The sequence below is a fragment of the Hemitrygon akajei genome, unplaced genomic scaffold (genome assembly GCF_048418815.1).
Source record: "Hemitrygon akajei unplaced genomic scaffold, sHemAka1.3 Scf000106, whole genome shotgun sequence".
NCBI classification, from domain to species: domain Eukaryota; kingdom Metazoa; phylum Chordata; class Chondrichthyes; order Myliobatiformes; family Dasyatidae; genus Hemitrygon; species Hemitrygon akajei.
Window position 1 is genome coordinate 2,350,613 of NW_027331992.1, and position 18,937 is coordinate 2,369,549.

At 43.8% G+C, this 18,937-nt stretch overlaps 2 non-coding genes across 2 annotated transcripts; both read left to right on the forward strand.

Moving 5' to 3' along the window:
* Window positions 1–13,547: 13,547 nt before the first annotated feature.
* Window positions 13,548–13,641, forward strand: trnai-uau (transfer RNA isoleucine (anticodon UAU)). The gene is made up of 2 exons: window positions 13,548–13,585; window positions 13,606–13,641. It is a non-coding gene; the product is annotated as a tRNA-Ile (tRNA).
* A 1,543-nt stretch (window positions 13,642–15,184) lies between these two features.
* On the forward strand, window positions 15,185–15,257 carry trnav-cac (transfer RNA valine (anticodon CAC)). The gene has a single exon. It is a non-coding gene; the product is annotated as a tRNA-Val (tRNA).
* The last annotated feature ends 3,680 nt before the right edge of the window (window positions 15,258–18,937 follow it).

Below are 18,937 nucleotides of genomic sequence, written 5' to 3' on the forward strand. Positions count from 1 at the left end.
AAATGGCTGTCTTAACAGTAAAAAGCACCACGTATCCCAAGACTCTAAGTACGTCACCAAATCGATATGCATTCACAAAAACTTGGAGACTCGCCAACTACCCAAAATCTGCTATCGCCAAAAAGGTGCGCACCCCTATATCGGAGCGATCCCCTAAATCAGTTTGCAACCCTTTATTAGAGAACGCTCCGAAATCCATGCACAACCGCAGATCCATATGAACCACAGGTGTGCAACCCATATTCGACGACAGAAAGTAAAATTGCGCAATCGCCAATTCAGTGCGCACCCTAAACCTGCGGACTCCACCACGGGTAAATCAGATTTTCCCGGAGCAACAGTCAATAAAAACAATTGAGAAAAAGGCAGCCAGACGCAAATTTTGATCCGCCAACTCACACAAATCTATGTGTATCCCATCAGCGCACATCACCAAATCCATGTGCATCGTCAAATTGGTGCGCATCACCAAATCTATGCGCAGCCCTAACACGCTGACACCCGGGGCTTTGTACACAGATTTTGTCATCTTGTGAACGTCTAAAATTATTATTTTGCGATAATCTAATTAACGTGTTTTGAAGTTGTGGGGATGCATTTGCATTTGGAGATGCACACGGATTTCTCACTCATTTTGGGTGTCTGCGGTTTGGAGGTGTGCCGATTCTCAATGTTGTTTCATTTAGATCACGTGAATAATGAAGTTAATTTGATTCTTGACATGAAGTATTTTAAATGATACTTCCTCTGGGATAATCTAATGTGCGGGTGGGTTTCTCCCAGGGTATGATATTCGCATGGATTTTGGGGTGCGCTCCTAGTGAGGTGGTGCACATATTTGAAGTGTACATGGATTTGACATTGTGTACATGGAAACGGATTTAGGGTGAGATAAAGATTTGGGCGTGTTGGCGGATCTGAAGTTGCACATGAATTTTGAGCTTTGTGCGGATTCTAAAGTCGTGCCATCCACTTTCTGAATTTTTGAAAGGACTCTAAACTGCAAGTTTGGATGTTAGCGGATTTATGTACAATAGACACTAAACAATAGGTGCAGAAGTAGACCATTTGGCCCTTCGAGCCTGCACCGCCATTTTGAGATCATGGCTGATCATCTACTATCAATACCCGGTTCCTGCCTTGACTCCATATCCCTTGATTCCCCTATCCATAAGATACCTATCTAGCTCCTTCTTGAAAGCATCCAGAGAATTGGGCTCCACTACCTTCCGAGGCAGTGCATTCCAGACCCCCACAATTCTCCGGGAGAAGAAGTTTTTCCTTATCTCTGTCCTAAATGACCTACCCCTTATTCTCAAACCATGCTCTCTGGAGCTCGACTCTCCCAGCAACTGGAACATATTTCCTGCCTCTATCTTGTCCAATCCCTTAACAATCTTATATGTTGCAATCAGATCCCCTCTCAATCTCCTTAATTCCAGCGTGTACAAGCCCAGTCTCTCTAATCTCTCTGCGTAATACAGTCCAGACATCCCAGGAATTAACCTCGTGAATCTACGCTGCACTTCTTCTACAGCCAGGATGTCCTTCCTTAACCCTGGAGACCAAAACTGTACACAATACTCCGGTGTGGTCTCACCAGGGATCTGTACAAATGCAAGAGCATTTGCTCCTTGCTCTTGTACTCAATTCCCTTGATAATAAAGGCCAACATTCCATTAGCCTTCTTCACTGCCTGCGGCACTTGCTCATTCACCTTCCGTGACTGATGAACTAGGACTCCTGGATCTCTTTGTATCTCTTCTCCCTTACCTAACTCTGCACCATTCAGATAATAATCTGCCTTCCTGTTCTTACTCCCAAAGTGGATAACCTCACACTTATTCACATTAAACGTCATCTGCCAAGTATCTGCCCACTCATCCAGCCTATCCAAGTCACCCTGAATTCTCCTAACATCCTCTTCACATATCACACTGCCACCCAGCTTAGTATCATCAGCAAATTTGCTGATGTTATTCTCAATGCCTTCATCTAAATCGTTGACGTAAATTGTAAACAGCTGTGGTCCCAATACCGAGCCCTGTGACACCCCACTAGTCACCACCTGCCATTCTGAGAAATACCCATTTACCGCTACCCTTTGCTTTCTATCTGACAACCAGTTTTCTATCCATGTCAATGTCTTCCCCCCGATGCCATGAGCTTTGATTTTACCCTGCAATCTCCTATGTGGGAACTTATCAAATGCCTTCTGAAAATCGAGGTACACTACATCCACTGCATCTCCCTCGTCTAACTTCCTGGTTACATCCTATGAAAACTCCAACAGATTAGTCAAGCATGATTTACCCTTGGTAAATCCATGTTGACTCGGCCCAATCCAATCACTGCTATCTAGATATGACACTATTTCATCCTTAATAATGGACTCTAGCATGTTCCCCACCACCGATGTCAGGCTGACAGGTCGATAGTTTTCTGTTTTCTCCCTCCCTCCTTTCTTAAAAAGTGGGATAACATTAGCCATTCTCCAATCCTCAGGAACTGATCCTGAATCTAAGGAACATTGGAAAACGATTACCAATGCATCCGTAATTTCCAGGGCCAGCTCCTTTAGTACCCTAGGATGCAGACCATCTGGACCTGGGGATTTGTCAGCCTTCAGTCCCATCAGTCTTCTCATCACCGTTTCTTTCCTAATGTCAATCTGTTTCATTTCCTCTGTTACTCTATGTCCTTGGCCCATCCATACATCTGCGAGACTGCTTGTGCCTTCCTTAGTGAAAACAGATCTAAAATACTCATTAAATTATTCTGCCGTTTCTGTGTTTCCCATAACAATTTCACCCAATTCATTCTTCAAGGGCCAAACATTGTTCTTAACTATCTTCTTTCTCTTCACATACCTAAAAAAGCTTTTGCTATCTTCCTTTATATTCCTGGCTAGCTTGCGTTCGTACCTCATTTCTTCTCCCCGTATTGCCTTTTTAGTTAAGTTCTGTTGTTCCTTAAAAACTTCCCAATCATCTGTCCTCCCACTCACCTTAGCTCTGTCATACTTCCTTTTTTAATGCTATGCAAACTCTGACTTCCTTTGTCAACCACTGTGGCACCTTTCCCCCCTTTGAATCCTTCCTTCTCAGGGGTATGAACTGATTTTGCACCTTGTGCATTATTCCCAAGAGTCCCTGGGTGCGCACTGAATTGGGTCGCGCAGATATTGGACAGTGTCGGAGAATAAGGGGTGCACACTGCTATGGTGAGAGTTTGGATTTGGGAATGCACACGGATTTAAAGTTGAGTCCTCAAATAAAGTTAAGTCCTCAGTTGAGCACTGATTTCAGGTGTGCGTAGATTTAGGGTTTGGCGGAAAATATACACAAGGATTTGGGGATACGCGCCAATTTAGGGATCTGTAGTTAATTAGGGGACGTAATTAGATGTGATGTTCGTATATTCCGGGGGCTCTTTGCTTACTAATCAACAGTTGCAATCGTAATTTCGGGTTGTGCGAATTTTAAATGTCAAAACAACCATTTTCTGAACTGTTGGACATGAATTCTGCTTTGAAATTATCTATTATGTATGTGGGGTGTCAGTGTGTTTGGAGTGCGCACTGATTTGGTGATGTGCACATCTTTTGTGGATTCATGGCGGGCAGTTTTGAATTATCAGTGCAAAGACTCTGCTAAAGTAAATTCCGAAAGTCCGGAGCGCTAGGCAACTTTACAGACTATTGGTCTAATTCTTAATCAATGCTGTAAAATACTTTAAATTCACATTTAAATGTACTGCGCTGTGCTTTTAGAAATTGCTGCAAGTTTGAAGGGAATGCGAGAAAAGAACTACCGCTGAGATTTCAGGAAGAAACTCAGACATCACTCGAAATTTAGTCTCAAACATGGCCGTGCACACGTATTTGGAGATGCACATAGATTTGGGTGTGTTGGCCGATCAGGATTTGCACCCGAATGTGTTGAGTGCGGATTGTTAACGTCGAGTCTGCCAATTTCCCAACTGTTTCGAATGTATCTTGCTTGGGAAAATCCCATGGACATGTGGGGGTGTCAGCGGGTTTAGGGTGCGCGCTGCAGAAATTATGCGTGAAAGCGAAAATGGGTTGCACAGAGTCTCGGGGTGCACATGGATGCACACGGATTTTGGGGTTTGTTCTTGAATATGTGGATGCGCTCGTATTTGGGGATAGCATATCTGGGGGTGTCGGCGAATATGGAGTCGCCACATTTTTTTGGGTGTATCTGCGAGTTCATAAGGATTTGGGTTGATCTGTGTGTATCGGTGGATTTGGTGATGTGCTCACAACCTTTTGGGATGCTTGGGGCTTTTAGCGTCAATGCAGCCATTTTGTGTTTGAAATGATTCTTCGTCGGGGTCATCGAATGTGCGTCCTTACTTGGGGAAATGCGCAGATTTTGGGACTCACACGCATTTTCGAGATACGTGCATACTGCTGCTGAGTATGAGGGTGCACATGAATTTGACCATCGATGACCATGATGATAATGTTGTTATATTTGGAGCCTTAACACTGACCAGTGTGATAATATAACAGCGTGTCCCGGTCATTCACGGCAATGCATTCCTAAGACACCCATATTGTAACTTCCTCTCCTGTGCATAGAATTCAACTGGAGATTTACCCAACTCCTTGAGTCGGCTGAATGCGATTAGCTCGATCAAAGGTATATGCAGTCTTGTATGCTGTACATTACTGCCCCATATAACTGAATACCTAACAAAACGGGTGGGGGGGGTGGTGTTTAGTCCAAATGCTGGAGAAACTTCTCAGGCCAGGCAGCATTTATGGAAAAGAACGCAGTCGACGTTTCGGGCCGAAGCCCCTCAGCAGGACTGGAGGGAAAAAAAGCAGAGGAGTAGAATTGAAAGATAGTATGAGGGGAAAGAGAAACCCCAGACGACAGGTGAAGCTTGGAGGTGGAAGGATGAAGCAAAGTGCTAGGAAGTTGATTGCTGAAAGAGACAGAAAGCTATGGAAGAATGAAAAAAAATGGGGTAAAGGGAGCTGGACCATAGTGAGGCTATAGCGGACAAGGAGATATTAAGTGAGAGGGTCAAAGGGGTGGAAATGGTGAAGGAGAGGTTTGAGAAAGCAATGTTCATGCCATCAGGTTGGAAGCTAACCAAACGGATTATAAGCTGTTGTTCCTCGCACCTAAGTGTGACCTTATCGTGACAGTGGAGGATCTCATGAATGGACATATCGGAATGGGAATGGGAAGTGGAATTAAAATGGGTGACCACTTGAAGATACCGCCTGTTCGGCGGATGGAGTGTAGATGCACAAACCCCCAATCGGTTTGCATCCCTTTAACGGAGAAGAAACCCTTAAGTCTGCGCAATTTCCAATTCTGTTCGCATCTCAAACCCATGTGTACCCCAAATACGCACACATCCTCAAGAAAGAGCACACCCAAAATCCACCTGTGCATCAAACCCGCTGGGAACCTCAAATGCGTTTTAAGTATCCCAGAAAATAATAATTTCGAGTAGTACACATGATGGCTTCGTAAATTATTGTGCTTCGCAAATTTGTAGCGGACGTCCTAAATCTGCTCTATCCCCAAATCGGCGCGCACCCTAATCACTCTGACACGCCCAATGCATAATCACAGAATGAGAATCATTTTAAAGAATTCAGAAAATGACTGTCTCGACATTAAAAATTCACATATACCCCAGAATTCATTTGGAGATCAACCACTAGACAAATGTATGGTTGTACAGCAAATCTGCGTGGAGCCACATATTCAACCTCGCACCCCTATACCGGCGCAATCCCAATTTCAGTCTGACCACAAGCCCGTTGACATGCACATTAGATTTTCCCAGAGCAAGGATAACTTCAAACAGATCACCAAATTGCTGCCGCCACCATAAAGTAACAAGAATACTGTGGTACATTAAAAGTATATCTATTATGAAAGTATCTGTAAATGATGCAAAATTTAGACAAGTCACAACTCCAAATCCGCAGACACCAAAACTCTGTGAGATCTCAGAATTCCGAAAACATCCCCATAAATCTGCGCAATCCCTAAATCAGTGCTCACCTAAAACACGCTGACACTTCCAAACGCATAATGGATTATTTCAGAGCAGGAATCATTTCAACCAGTTCAGAAAAAGTCTGAATCGACATTAAAAAATCCTGACAAATGCTCCAAAATTGTTTACAGATCGGCAGACACACTGAAATTTGCTTCTCACCACAAAGCCATGTTTACCCTCATACTCAACAGTGCACACCTAAATATGCACAGATCACGAAAATCCGTGTGAACCCCCCTATCTTCGCAGATCTCTAAATAAGAACTCACCCCAAAGTGCATGTACACCTCAACCCACATATTGGATGATCCAGGCACAGGATGGTTTCAAACACGAGATGGCTGCCTTGACAGCAAAAACCCCAGGCATCTCAAAATCCATGAGGAGACCGCCACATCCGTAGAAATACCAAGATCACAACCAACCCGCCTGAACACCCAGATACACCCACAAAAACGTGGATATGGGGTGCTCACGTACTTGGGGATAACATGTTTGGGGTGTGTGCATGGGTGCATTGATTAATATAGTTGTGTAAAATGTAAATTGAAGAAAACATGAAGATAATCACAAAAGATGATTCAGTGCCAGATTTATGGACGAAATATGTAAAAGTGTATGAACATTACGTTCTCACACTGTAGCAGAGACATACAGGTAGAGGATGAATTATTTAACCAGACTGCCCATTACTTGGCAGCCAGAAATATTTCTTCACAACTTTCGACTGACCTCAGGCAGCTTTGACATGCTCACAAAATTCTATTACATCAGCAACATCACGCACACAATTCTCAGCAGAGATGTTCCTGTTCTCACTCGGTGTTGCCTTGGACCTCCCATTTCTACAGATTTTCTTCAGTTTCTTCAACAGTAACATCGTCATTTGACCGTTGTCACCCTACCTTGTTCTCTATTTCGTATCTCTGCTGGTGTGTGTGTGTGTGTGTGTGTGTGTGTGTGTGTGTGTGTGTGTGTGTGTGTGTGTGTGTGTGTGTGTGTGTGTGTGTGTGTGTGTGTGTGTGTGTGTGTGTGTGTGTGTGTGTGCAATCAGCGTCCGGATTTACTAATTTCATCCAAGGTGACGCGAAGGGAGGGGTAAAAAAAAGACTCTTAGGAGGGTGATAACCCGGCTTTAGTTTTCCTCTGCGGCTTCAAATTTAGGAATTAATATAGGAATCATTTTGACTTCATTTTACAGGGCAAAATCCTCTTCTGTCTCTGGATGACATGCGCCCTCTCTTGACACTTTCACTAAATGCGACAATGAACTGGAAATATTGCAGGATCCCCTCAAACTGCTGAATTAGTTTCTGCTCTGTAATTTCTGTTCTTGCTTTTCTCTGCCTCTGTCCCAACGAACTTGATGACGATTGCAAGCCTGTATCGGGGAAAGTGCGGTCTCTCCAAATGTGTCACTCGCTACATGGTGGGAATGGCCGTGACCGATCTCCTGGTCGTTATCTCCGATCCGCTGCTGAGGTGGACTGCTTGGTATTATTTTCCCCAATCATTCCTGATCATCACTCCTGTGTGTAAACTCCATTTCTGGTTGATTTTTGCGAGTAAAGCGACCTCTGTCTGTCTGACTGTCGCTTTCACCGTCGGTCGATTTGTGGCTATTTGCTGTGACAAGCTGAAAATAAAATATTGCACAGAGAGAACGGCGGTTGTGTTTATCGGAACAGTAAGTGTGCTGGCCTGTTTGGAGAGTGTTCCCTGGGAATTTGCATCGGAACATAAGGTAATATTTAATAGTGTTCCCTGGTATTGTGTTCTGACACCAAGCTATAGAAACTCTCTCTCATGGGCTGAGTTTGCGATTCTTCACCGCATTTGTACACCTTATGTCCCATTTCTTTCTGATTTTGTTGTTCAATATTTTGACTGTCAACCGGATTCTAGCGGCTAGTCAAGCCCGCAGTGCGCTCCGGAGACAAAAGAGTGCAGAGAATGAGAAGGACCGGGAGATGAAGAACCGACGGAAATCTATCGCTTTGCTCTTCAGCATTACCGGTAGTTTCATATTGTTGTGGGTAACACAAGTGATATTTTATATCTATCAAACGATTTCAAAGAGTGTTGCTTATTCTGTCACTGAACCCCGTTAAATCACAGAAACGACATACAGAATGCTGCAGATACTCAGTTCCTGTTCTAATACATTCATTTACGTCCTGACCCAGAGCAAATTCCGGGAGGAACTAAGGAATGCGGTGAGATACCCGTGGAATCCTGTGTTGAAGCTCATGAAACGTCAGAAATGAATGACATGAAGATTTATAATTCGGCTGTCTTCTTGCTCCCTATTCTGCAACCCGCCTTGTGTATACAATGAAACAATGTGATGATCACAGTTACAAAACAAACAGCGCACCCAAGATCAGAGTCTTGATAAAGAGTGTCAACCCGAAAGGTTGACTCTTTATAAATTTACACCGAAATCACCTTTGCAGTCACTCACCTCCCACCTTTATAATTTTCAGGCGAACCTGTCACCCTCAGTCTTCTGGTTCTGACAAAACTACCTGATCCTGGAGCATATTTCCGTCGGTACCAACCACTCCTGCTCCCGTAATAACTCGCGCTTTCCTTTCCTCTTGCACTCTTGTTTTCTCCGCTTTCTTTAACTGTAGGTTCTTCAACTATCTTCCAGCAACAGAAGTTTTAGATAGATAGATAGATAGATAGATAGATACTTTATTCATCCCCATGGGGAAATTCAACATTTTACAGATTAAGATGGAACAAAATTGCTTTAACTTTTAACTGCAGGAGAGAGAAAAATAAATATAGGAGAGTAGAGTGATAGAAAGAGAGAAAGAGGAGGGTTGTAAAGGAGATACCTGAGAGAGGGGAAAAGAGGAAGAGGCATTGCGAGAGATAGCTTGGGAGAGAGAGCGCGAGAGGAAGAGAGACAGTGACAGAGAAGGAAGAATGAGATCAGAAAGCTCGTATGGTGATATTACGGAGGAGGTGGTGTTCGATCAAGGAGCATAACTGTGGGGGACACGGACCACATGCAGGCACATATGCAGCTTAAATTGTCATCATTGACAGCACACACACAGTGAGCTGAGGAAGGGTGGGGAGGTCTATTCCTGTACTGTACTGTTTAATGTATATTGTTCAATTGTTTGAAGCCCAGTCTGCATGTGATGAAATTGTTATTTCGACCCTGACTGTCGTTTACATCTGGGAAATTCCTGCATGGGTGCTGGGAACAACCAATTAGAGTGTTCAGAGCTAAGGTGGTCAGATCCTCCGGGAGAATTAACCTGCCGAGCTGCAGGAACGGGACAGTGGGCACGATATACAAGATTAGTTTGTGTAACAAGAACACCCTTCTCTAAACGCAATGGCACTGCAAACAAGCAGACAGAGCTGCCAGAGCACAGCTCTGGCCAGTGTTTGTACAGGCCAGCACAAGAGTCTAATACAAGTGCCGAGATTGATCATATATAACATTGATAATACAGAACAGGTTTGTACTGTAACTCTGATCGATAAACATCACCAGCTCTGGACTGCTGGGGCACCAAAATGGAGGAACACGAATCCCAATAAACGCAACACTGCTCTGTGAAGGCTCATATTTGCTGAAGAGGTAAAGACACGAACAACCCCACATTTCACTGTGCATTCAGAGCCGATCATTCTCAGCCCGCTGAGTACACCAGCGACCTGCACCACCACAGGAACACCAGCTGTGCAAACCAGCTCTGAACTTTATGTACACTGACCAGTGTAGCTCCAGCACGGCACCGCAGGGAGGTGGATAATCAGAAAGCAAACTCTGTTTCTACTCAGCGCGTTGAGAAAGAGGAGGGTGTAACCATCATATAAACATGTCGTGCATACGAGCCTGTACAAGAACATACAGCAGCTGGTTGCGTAGATAATGAACTTTACAAAATCCAGATTTTCAAAACCAGGACACAGACATATACAACTCTGAACATTGTGAATTAACCACATAGACCTTTGCACACTCAGCACTGTACTCCACCCTGTGCGACACTGACACTGGAATTCATCGACACTATCAATCACCTACCTCCCTCTGGGCAGCTTTCGAGATGTAACGCAGAGTTCATGGGGGGAGGGGGGGGGGGTTCCTGAGATGTTATGTGCTTCAATTTCCAAAGATTTTTGAGATGCTAGCAGGAGAGAAATAAATACATGCAACCAACTTATGGAAATTGTAAGGACACCAGAGTAGTTTGCAGCTCGGCTATAATTATCTAAATATTGACTGGAATTGTTCGTGTAGAGGCCCAGAGGAGCAGCATTTGTTAGCAGTGTTTTGGAAAGGTTTACCAGCATTTACAACCTGTACTATCTCAGTTCGTGCAGATTAGTGATGTCATCCAAAACTCATATTAACATCTACGGGTGTATACTGGAGAATATCTGACAGACCGCATCGTGATCTGGTATGGAAGCACAAATCTCTTATAACGACTGAACTGCCCGCTCCATTTTTCCATGGTGATAACCTGGTTCCTTTCTCGTCCTAGTACGATAAAACCCTAAAGAGCCACCAGTATTTCACACGCCATAGTTTAACTTACCTTTCATAGCCCCACAACCTCCATCTTGAAAATGGACACATTTACTCTTGACCTAAAGTCCGAGGGTGATCGTTATCTTGATTCTCCTTCACTGCACAAGTCTGTTTGTTTCTGTTTCAGACCTTGAACGAACACCTTTCACGTGACGTACACTGACGAAAACGAATCATAAATTACCAAATGCGCATGGCCGATCCATGGAATGGAATGAACTGGAGACGTTAGTTTCATGCTGTAATGGCAGGCGAATCACGTCTGAAAATGCGCGAGAGCTCTTCGAGGTTGAACTGCAATTGTCGAACGAGGCTGTGACATAAAAGCAGATGAAATACTGGCAAATGGTCATCGACGGGGCAAACAGGGGTCACTATTGAGGTCATTACCTTCCATGGATGAGTTGGGTTGGGATATTGACAAAGAATGAATGGGTTCTTACCTGCTGATGTAGAGAAGGGGAAGGGAATGGGATTTCAAACATGAATGAAGGTAGGGAACGGGTAGAGTAATGTGCATTTCAACACATTCCGAATACCTGCCTTCACGAACCGGAAAGGTCATGATGCAGTGCCATATAATTATGGTCTAATCAGAGTATCATAATGTTTGGATGTGATTGCAGTGAAACCGCTGCAGAAAGGTTTCACCAGGAAGTTGCCGAACATGAAACATTTCAGATATCAGAGAGAATCTAGCATTCAATTCTTGAAATGGAGGAAGAAGAAGACGTTCAAAAGGAAGTTTTAAAATAATTAGAGACATACTATTGTTCATTAATGTTAACTACTTCTCCATATCAGGGGGTATCTAATATGAAGTTATAGGTTTATTGGAACTGTAAGTTTTAACTGACGTTAGCGGAAGGTGTTGAGCTCCCTCAGATGTAGGCATTTGTCGCAGCGATTTCGTCACCACTCTGCGACCCATGCTGCTGCATTTTCATTATTCACAAAACTGTCGCTTCCACATTAGAACAAAGAATCACCGGGCTTGGGTGCACGGTCTCCGGAATACTTGTGTACGGACCACATGGCTGATCCTGCGTTTTCTGGTGAAACTCATTCCACTGACCTCACAACTATTTTCCCTGCCTCCGGCATTCTCCACTGGCATCGCGAGGCAGAGCAAAGAGGACATCTGATCATCAACCAGGACCGGCTTGCAAGGATTCGGGATGAACTGCGATGTCTTTTGTTCTTGCACCGGCTGAGCTGCCCTCTCGCTGCTTCTATGACGATGCCGTGCCCCTTTCTCGCATCTGATTAAACCACGCTGAGTAAGAATATCCATCCCAAAGAATCTCCATCCTCCAGTAAGAATCTTCATTCCAGAGTAAGAATCTTCATCACTGAGTATTTCTCGTCTGCATAACAGTCTATGTGTTTCTTTCTTTCTTCTTTCTTCTTTCTTTCTTTCTTTTCTTTCTTTTCTTTCTTTCTTTCTTTCTTTCTTTCTTTCTTTCTTTCTTTCTTTTCTTTCTTTCTTTCTTTCTTTCTTTCTTTCTTCTTCTTTCTTTCTTTCTTCTCTATTCATCTATCTGGCTGGCTGCCCTCTCCTGTCTGTTTTTGTCCGTTCATCGGTCTAACTATATGCTGCTGTGTCAGCTATTGCGAATTTGACCCAGCAGAGTTCACAAGGAGAGTATCAATGAGAAGCACTTGTGGAGTTTGTGAAATGATTATTTTCTCAGTCTTACTGGACCGATTTTCAAAGGCAGACTGAATGTCATGAGCCATTAGCTAGCGTGTCGGTAACTAGCAATCTCTCACTTGGTGGCCCAGATTTAACGGCGTTGATGGCATATTATTGGAGGGACCTAGAGCGCAAAAGGTAAGTGAAGGTTCACATGATGGCTGAGAATCACTGATAATCAACTAAAATGAAAACTCAAGTTTCTGCCCTAATGTGGCGTCTGAACGTACAGAGTAACAACGTGCAACGAAAGATTCAAGAGAGCATGAAGATTAGCATCAAGGACCCTTCAGTTCCCCACCAGGGAAAAGCTCCAGCGTCATTTTTTCCAACATAACAAAGACTGCCATCCAAGTCTGGACGCTACATTTGGCCGGAGAATGGTTGGATTGCTCTGTTCCTTTGAGTATCAGACTGAAATTGTTGCCTGCCACCTGCACTAATGGAAAGTCTGCACTTAACTTTCGCCTACTGAGTAGCGAGTGCTCACTTTTTCTCCACCATCCATAGCTCTCTGCTTACATCGGCGTGATCATAAGGCTCCCCATCTTCCCTTCCGGTAGAGTAGCAACACCTCCCACCACCCCCCATACCAGACTGTGATGCAGACTGTCAGAATGCTCTCCAGAAGTCTGTTTGTTTTTTTTAGTGTATTCGTTAATCTCCTAATGAAGTACTCTATAGTCACTATCTTGCCTTCTTTATAACCGTATCGATTTGTTGGGACCAGGTTAAGGCCTCAGAGATCTTAACACCCATGAACTTGAAATTGCTTACTCCCTCCCCTTTTGATCCCTCGATGAGGATTGGTGTCTCTCTACTTCCTGAAGTCCACATTAAGCTTTTTCGTCTTTCTGACGTTCGTTACAATGTTGCTGCTGCGACACCCACTCATTGACATATTTTGCCCCTATTCGCCCTCTCGTCTCCATCTCAGATTCGACCAACAACGTTTGCATTATCAGCAAATTTATAGGTGGTATTTGATGTGCACATTTGCTGACTCGATATGCACATGGATGTAAGGAAGATCGAGGGATATGGACATGGTAGGAAGGAGGGTTTAGAATTTGACTGTCTTTGTTTTGCTTTTTAGCTGGTATGGCAATACATTGTGGGCCGAACGGCCTTTCACGCGCTGTACATATTGAAGCTCTATGCTCTATGATATATGTAAATTTCTTCTACATTTTCTTTCCATGTGTACAAAACTCGCGTTTGCAGCAGTGGGCTCTAGTGGCGCAATCGGTCAGCGCGCGGTACTTATATGACAGTACACGGCGGAGAAATGCCGAGGCTGTGAGTTCGAGCCTCACCTGGAGCACTTGTGATTTTTAATGCTTGCAACGCCCGGGTGACTTGACGACTCTTCAGCTGAGCATTCCACTGAAATGTTACATTTGATTTTGTGCTTCTGAGACACCCCGCTTATTATTTGTGTTTAACTTCGAATCGATGCACCATTGATTTTGATCTGAGAAGGCGCGTGTGAGTTTACAAGCGTTGCAGGAGATTCTCCCTTATTCACTAAAAGGCATGTGCCCGCAGGGCTACAGACAATCTCTCTGTTTGGTTCTTTAGTTCAACACGCGTAGCCTCACTTCCCGTTGTTGAAGGTGTCTGAGCAGATGGTTCATTTGCTGAATCAAGGCATCACGCGTAACCCACCTTCCTGTCTTCTTAGTTCAATTAACCAAATGGCGAAGCAACGAATCCTACCCTTCCTGAAACCATGCTTCAGAAACCTTCTAATTACACCTCACCTTGGTTTGTTGTGCTGTCGAATAAACTCAATATTTACTTGCTTCGGCGAATTGTTTTAGGCACACGCGAAAAAATAGATATTGATCGTAGCCTCAATGGCCGCAAATGGTATCGGGATGTTGATATCTCTCTCTCTCTCTCTCTCTCTCTCTCTCTCTCTCTCTCTCTCTCTCTCTCTCTCTCTCTCTCTCTCTCTCTCTCTCTCTCTCTCTCTCTCTCTCTCTCTCTCTCTCTCTCTCTCTCTCTCTCTCTCTCTCTCTCTCTCTCTCTCTCTCTCTCTCTCTCTCTCTCTCTCTCTCTCTCTCTCTCTCCTCTCTCTCTCTCTCTCTCTAAAATAATTCTCACATGTCCAGAGTTCACCAAGCCTCTGTTAAAGAGACGACACCGCCCTTGATTCTACTGACGTCCTTCCGGCTGGAGAGAGATCACTCCACCGCGACCTCAGAGCTGATCGACTTGCCGCTCCGTTCCTGAAGGCTGTGGTTACCAATATAATTTTCGTTCACAGTAGGTCGTTTAATTGGCCGTTAATGTCTTGGTCTGGTTGCGATCATTAATGAAATATCAGTGTGGTGGTGTGTCTGGTGTCAGTGCGGACTCGGTGGGACGATTGGCTGTGATTCGTTACCATACAGCTGGCATCATCTCACAAGTAACCCTGGCTTGTAACGCGTCCTGTTGTTTATAAATGTATCGGCACCTGGTTCACTCACTTGCTTCAATTAATTGTAATCTGTGGTGATGAGAACGGACGAGAGAGACAGGGTGAAAAAATCTTAAAGGTACTGTTAAATTTAGCAGGTGGGCCGGAGCACCACCCTGTGTAGACTGCTGGAAGCTAGAGTACCGAAGTTGTGTTAATTCCTTGCCTCATATATGCAACATAGTTCAGTTAACTGTTACATGTCGCTCCTTAACCAACACCCCACAGCAAATTGTTAATACCTATCTCTGTATATGGTGCATAAGTTTAATACTTGTCACTGAAAACGGAAAGGAACGGTGGACAATGTTTTGTACTTATTGCTGTACTTCAGAGCAGGGCGGGGAGGGGATGTCTCAGGTCATTGCTCAATAGCGCAGAACATTGAGCGCTTTGCAGGGTTTCTGTGGTGTAGTGGTTATCACGTTCGCTTCACACGCGAAAGGTCCCCAGTTCAATCCCGGGCAGAAAGATTGTTTGGGCTTCAGTACTTCAAATGAACTTGAGTCTCAATTTTTCAGTTTGTGTTCAAGTGTATTGTCATCCATGTGTAATTATAATGAACATTCGCTTTTCTATCAGTAGCGCATTGTGTTTCAAACCTGGCAAAGGTAAATTAAAGAAAGAAGAATTATTAGTAATTATATATAATTTAGCGGAGAACATAAACGGATTTAAACCTAAGGAGGTTCGTGGATAACGTACACTGCGTAACGGGAGAATTAGCCTTCAACCCTATTGTCATGTATTGTCGCATGAGGATGCATTGTGGTTTCAACGGAGCTCGCATCTCAGAAGTTTCCGTCCAAAAAAACATCAGGAAGAATAACCATGTGCTGCAAAATTTCAAACCTACCGTCAAATGTTAAATCGCTTTCTTTTTCCCTCCCCCCCTGTATTCCACTCCTTCCTCGTCTCACCATACAGACATCTGATCGTATTCTCCATCAACGGCGAAATCTTTGTTTTCTCCGTCGCGAGCAACATCACAGCCACCCCATGTCAGACGCGCAAATATTTGTTTGCGGCGGTGGAAACAGTTGGTAACATCAACACATAATACTTCAGGACTCGAATCTGCGATCTTCCGGTGATATTGCAGCGCAGACAGAAGTCAAATTTCTTACTACTGGCATCGCACATTCCGATCCTGTTAAAGATCCTATGAGGAAGGTCTGATCACAACGCTGACATCGGGTTTCTGATGTATAATCATCTGATGTATTATACCTTCCTGTATAATGAAGGTAATGTAGCACAAGAAAACGGGGTACTGTGGCACTATCTATTTTGGGAAGAGGTGACAATGGGAGATCGCATATCCGTACAGAGTTGGGATCACGGCCCTTTTCAATATATCGAAGTTGTTGTGATTCCATGTAAAATTCATACATGGGCGAAATATCCCACGCCTGCATAAAGGTCAGCAACTGGCCGTGGAGGTTCTTCCGCAAACGTGTAGAGTTACTCTGAAATAACTCCCGATCTTTCCCCGGCTACACTCTTAACTCTATCACCTTATTAAAACCTTACGGTCTGTCATTCTGATCAAACCGGCCACAATTATATTGCTTAACATTTCGGCAACGTAATTACCAGAGATGCTTTACTCCAGGATCCCCACAGTGGATTTGTAAAGATTGAAATGTATGCCACTGAAAAATGATCAGTGAAAATGTATCCTGGGATATCGGTGGAGTCCAGGAGAAAAATAACACCTCGCCATTGTACGTCAAGTAACAGATGGATGGTATATTGACAGTGGTAACTTGTCCTGCTCACCAGTCACGAGTTTGCATGCAAAATTCCACGGCAACATTGGAGGTTTTGTGATTTTTCGGTCCGGATATTGTGCCTCATGTGCAGAGGCATGCAAATGTTCGGGCAGCCCCGGTCAAAGATTGCGTCACTCTGAATAGTTCAGTGAGTAGTCATAAAGTTAAAGATGAAACATTCTTTTCAACATTTTAAGCAAGATTAGTGTATTGCTTTTTGTTTTGTACAAATTTAGAGTGAAAAGAAGGAAAAGAGCACCATGCATATGTTTGGACAACCCAAAGATTTGAGCTCTCAGATAACTTTTTACAAAGGTCTCAGACCTTAATTAGCTCGTCTGTGCTATCGCTTGTTTATAATTATCGTTAGGAAAAGCCAAGTGATGCAAATTTCAAAGCTTTATAAATACCCTGTTTCCTCTAATCGTGTCCCAACAATCAGCAGCCATATGCTTCTCTAAGCAGCTGTATAGCACTCGGAAAATTAAAATAAATGATTCCCACAAAGCAGAAGAAAGCTATATGAAGATAGCAAAGCGTTTTCAGACAGCTGTTTTCTCAGTTCCTAGTGTAATTAAGAAATGGCAGATTCGAACTCTGGACCATTCGCCCCATAGTCCAGCGCTGATGCCACTACGCCAACAGCCGGCGTCTTAAACACACCTCAAAATCCACAATGGACTACTTCAGGAGGCGCAAGCTGAAGGATTTGCATAGGCCCTCACAGTCACCCGACCTAAACGTCATCGAAAATCTGCGGATGGACCTAAAATAGCAGTGCATGCAAGACGGTCCAAGGATCGCACAGAACTAGAAAACTTTTGCAAGGAGGAATGGGCGAAAATCCCGCAAACAAGAATTGAAAGTCTCTTAGCTGGCTACTAAAAGCGTTCACAAGCTGTGATACTTGACAAAGGGGGTGTTAGTAAGTACTGACCATGCATGGTGCCCAAACCTTTGCTTCGGGCCCTTTTCATTTTTTGTTATTTTGAAACTGTAAAAGTAGGAATTTTTTTAAATAATATTGCTTAAAATATTTAAAAAATGTGTCATCTTTAACTTTATGCCTTTTCAATTTCAGGTCATCTTTCACTCGCTTAGCTAATCACAGTAATAGAAATTTTGAACAGGGTGCCCAAGCATTTGCATGCCACTGTATCGCATGACGAGAACATGTTCGGCAACGGATTTTCAGATGTAATATCGTGCCGGGATTTGAATGGATATACACTTTGTTGAAGGCGTAGACTAAGTTCTAAACGGGAAATAAATTCAAATATGGAAGGTGCAAAGACAATTGGGAGACCCTGTGCAGGATTGCCGAAAGGGTAAACGCAGGCTGAGCTGGTAGTAAGGGACGACAAATGCAATGCCAACATTCATTTGGAGAGAACCAGAGTACAAGAGTGAGGCTGTAATGTTGAGTCTTTATAATGCATTGGTCAGACCGCGCCTGGAACAAGATGAACAGTCTGTGTCCCTTATCTAAAAACTGATGCCCTCGCATTGGAAAGGGTCCGGAGGACGGTGACGAGAATGATCCCGGAATAACAGCTTTAATATATGAGGATCGTTTTATGACTCTGACCCTGTACTCGTTGGAGTTTAGACGAAGGAGTTAGGGTTTTCATTGAAACCTATCAAATATTGAAAAGCCTAGGTAGGCTGGACATGGAAAGGATTTTCCAATTGTGCGTGAGTTTAGAGTCAACGGAGCACAACCTCAGAATATTAGGACTCCCTTTAGAACAGGCATGAGAATGACGTTTTGTCACCCGAAGATTATGGATATGTGGAGTTCATTGGGCTGATATCTGTGGAGCCAACTGAATTTTTTTTTTAGAAACATAGAATACCTACAGCACAATACATGCCTTTCGGCCCACATACCTGTGCCGAACATTTCTATAATTTAGAAATTACCTGGGGCTACATATAGCCCAATATTTTTCTAAGCTTCAAGTACCTTTCCAGGAGGCTCTTAAAATACATTTTTATATCCGCCTCCACCACCGTCGCCGGCAGCCCATTCCATGCACTCACCACTCTCTGCGAAAAAAACCCCATAAACCTGACATCTCCTCTGTACCTACTTCCAAGCACCTTAAAACTGTGCCCTGTCGTGCTAGCCATTTCAGCCCTGGAAAAAAAGCCTCTGTCTATCCACATGATCAATGCCTCTCGTCATCTTGTACACCTCTATCGGGTCAACTGTCATCCTCCGTCACTCCAAGGAGAAAAGGCCGAGTTCACTCAAACTATTCTCATAAAGCATGCTAGCCAATCCAGGCAACATCCTTTTAAATCTCCTCTGCATCCTTTCTACAGTTTCAACATCCTTCCTGTAGTGAGGTGACCAGAACTGAGTACAGTACTCC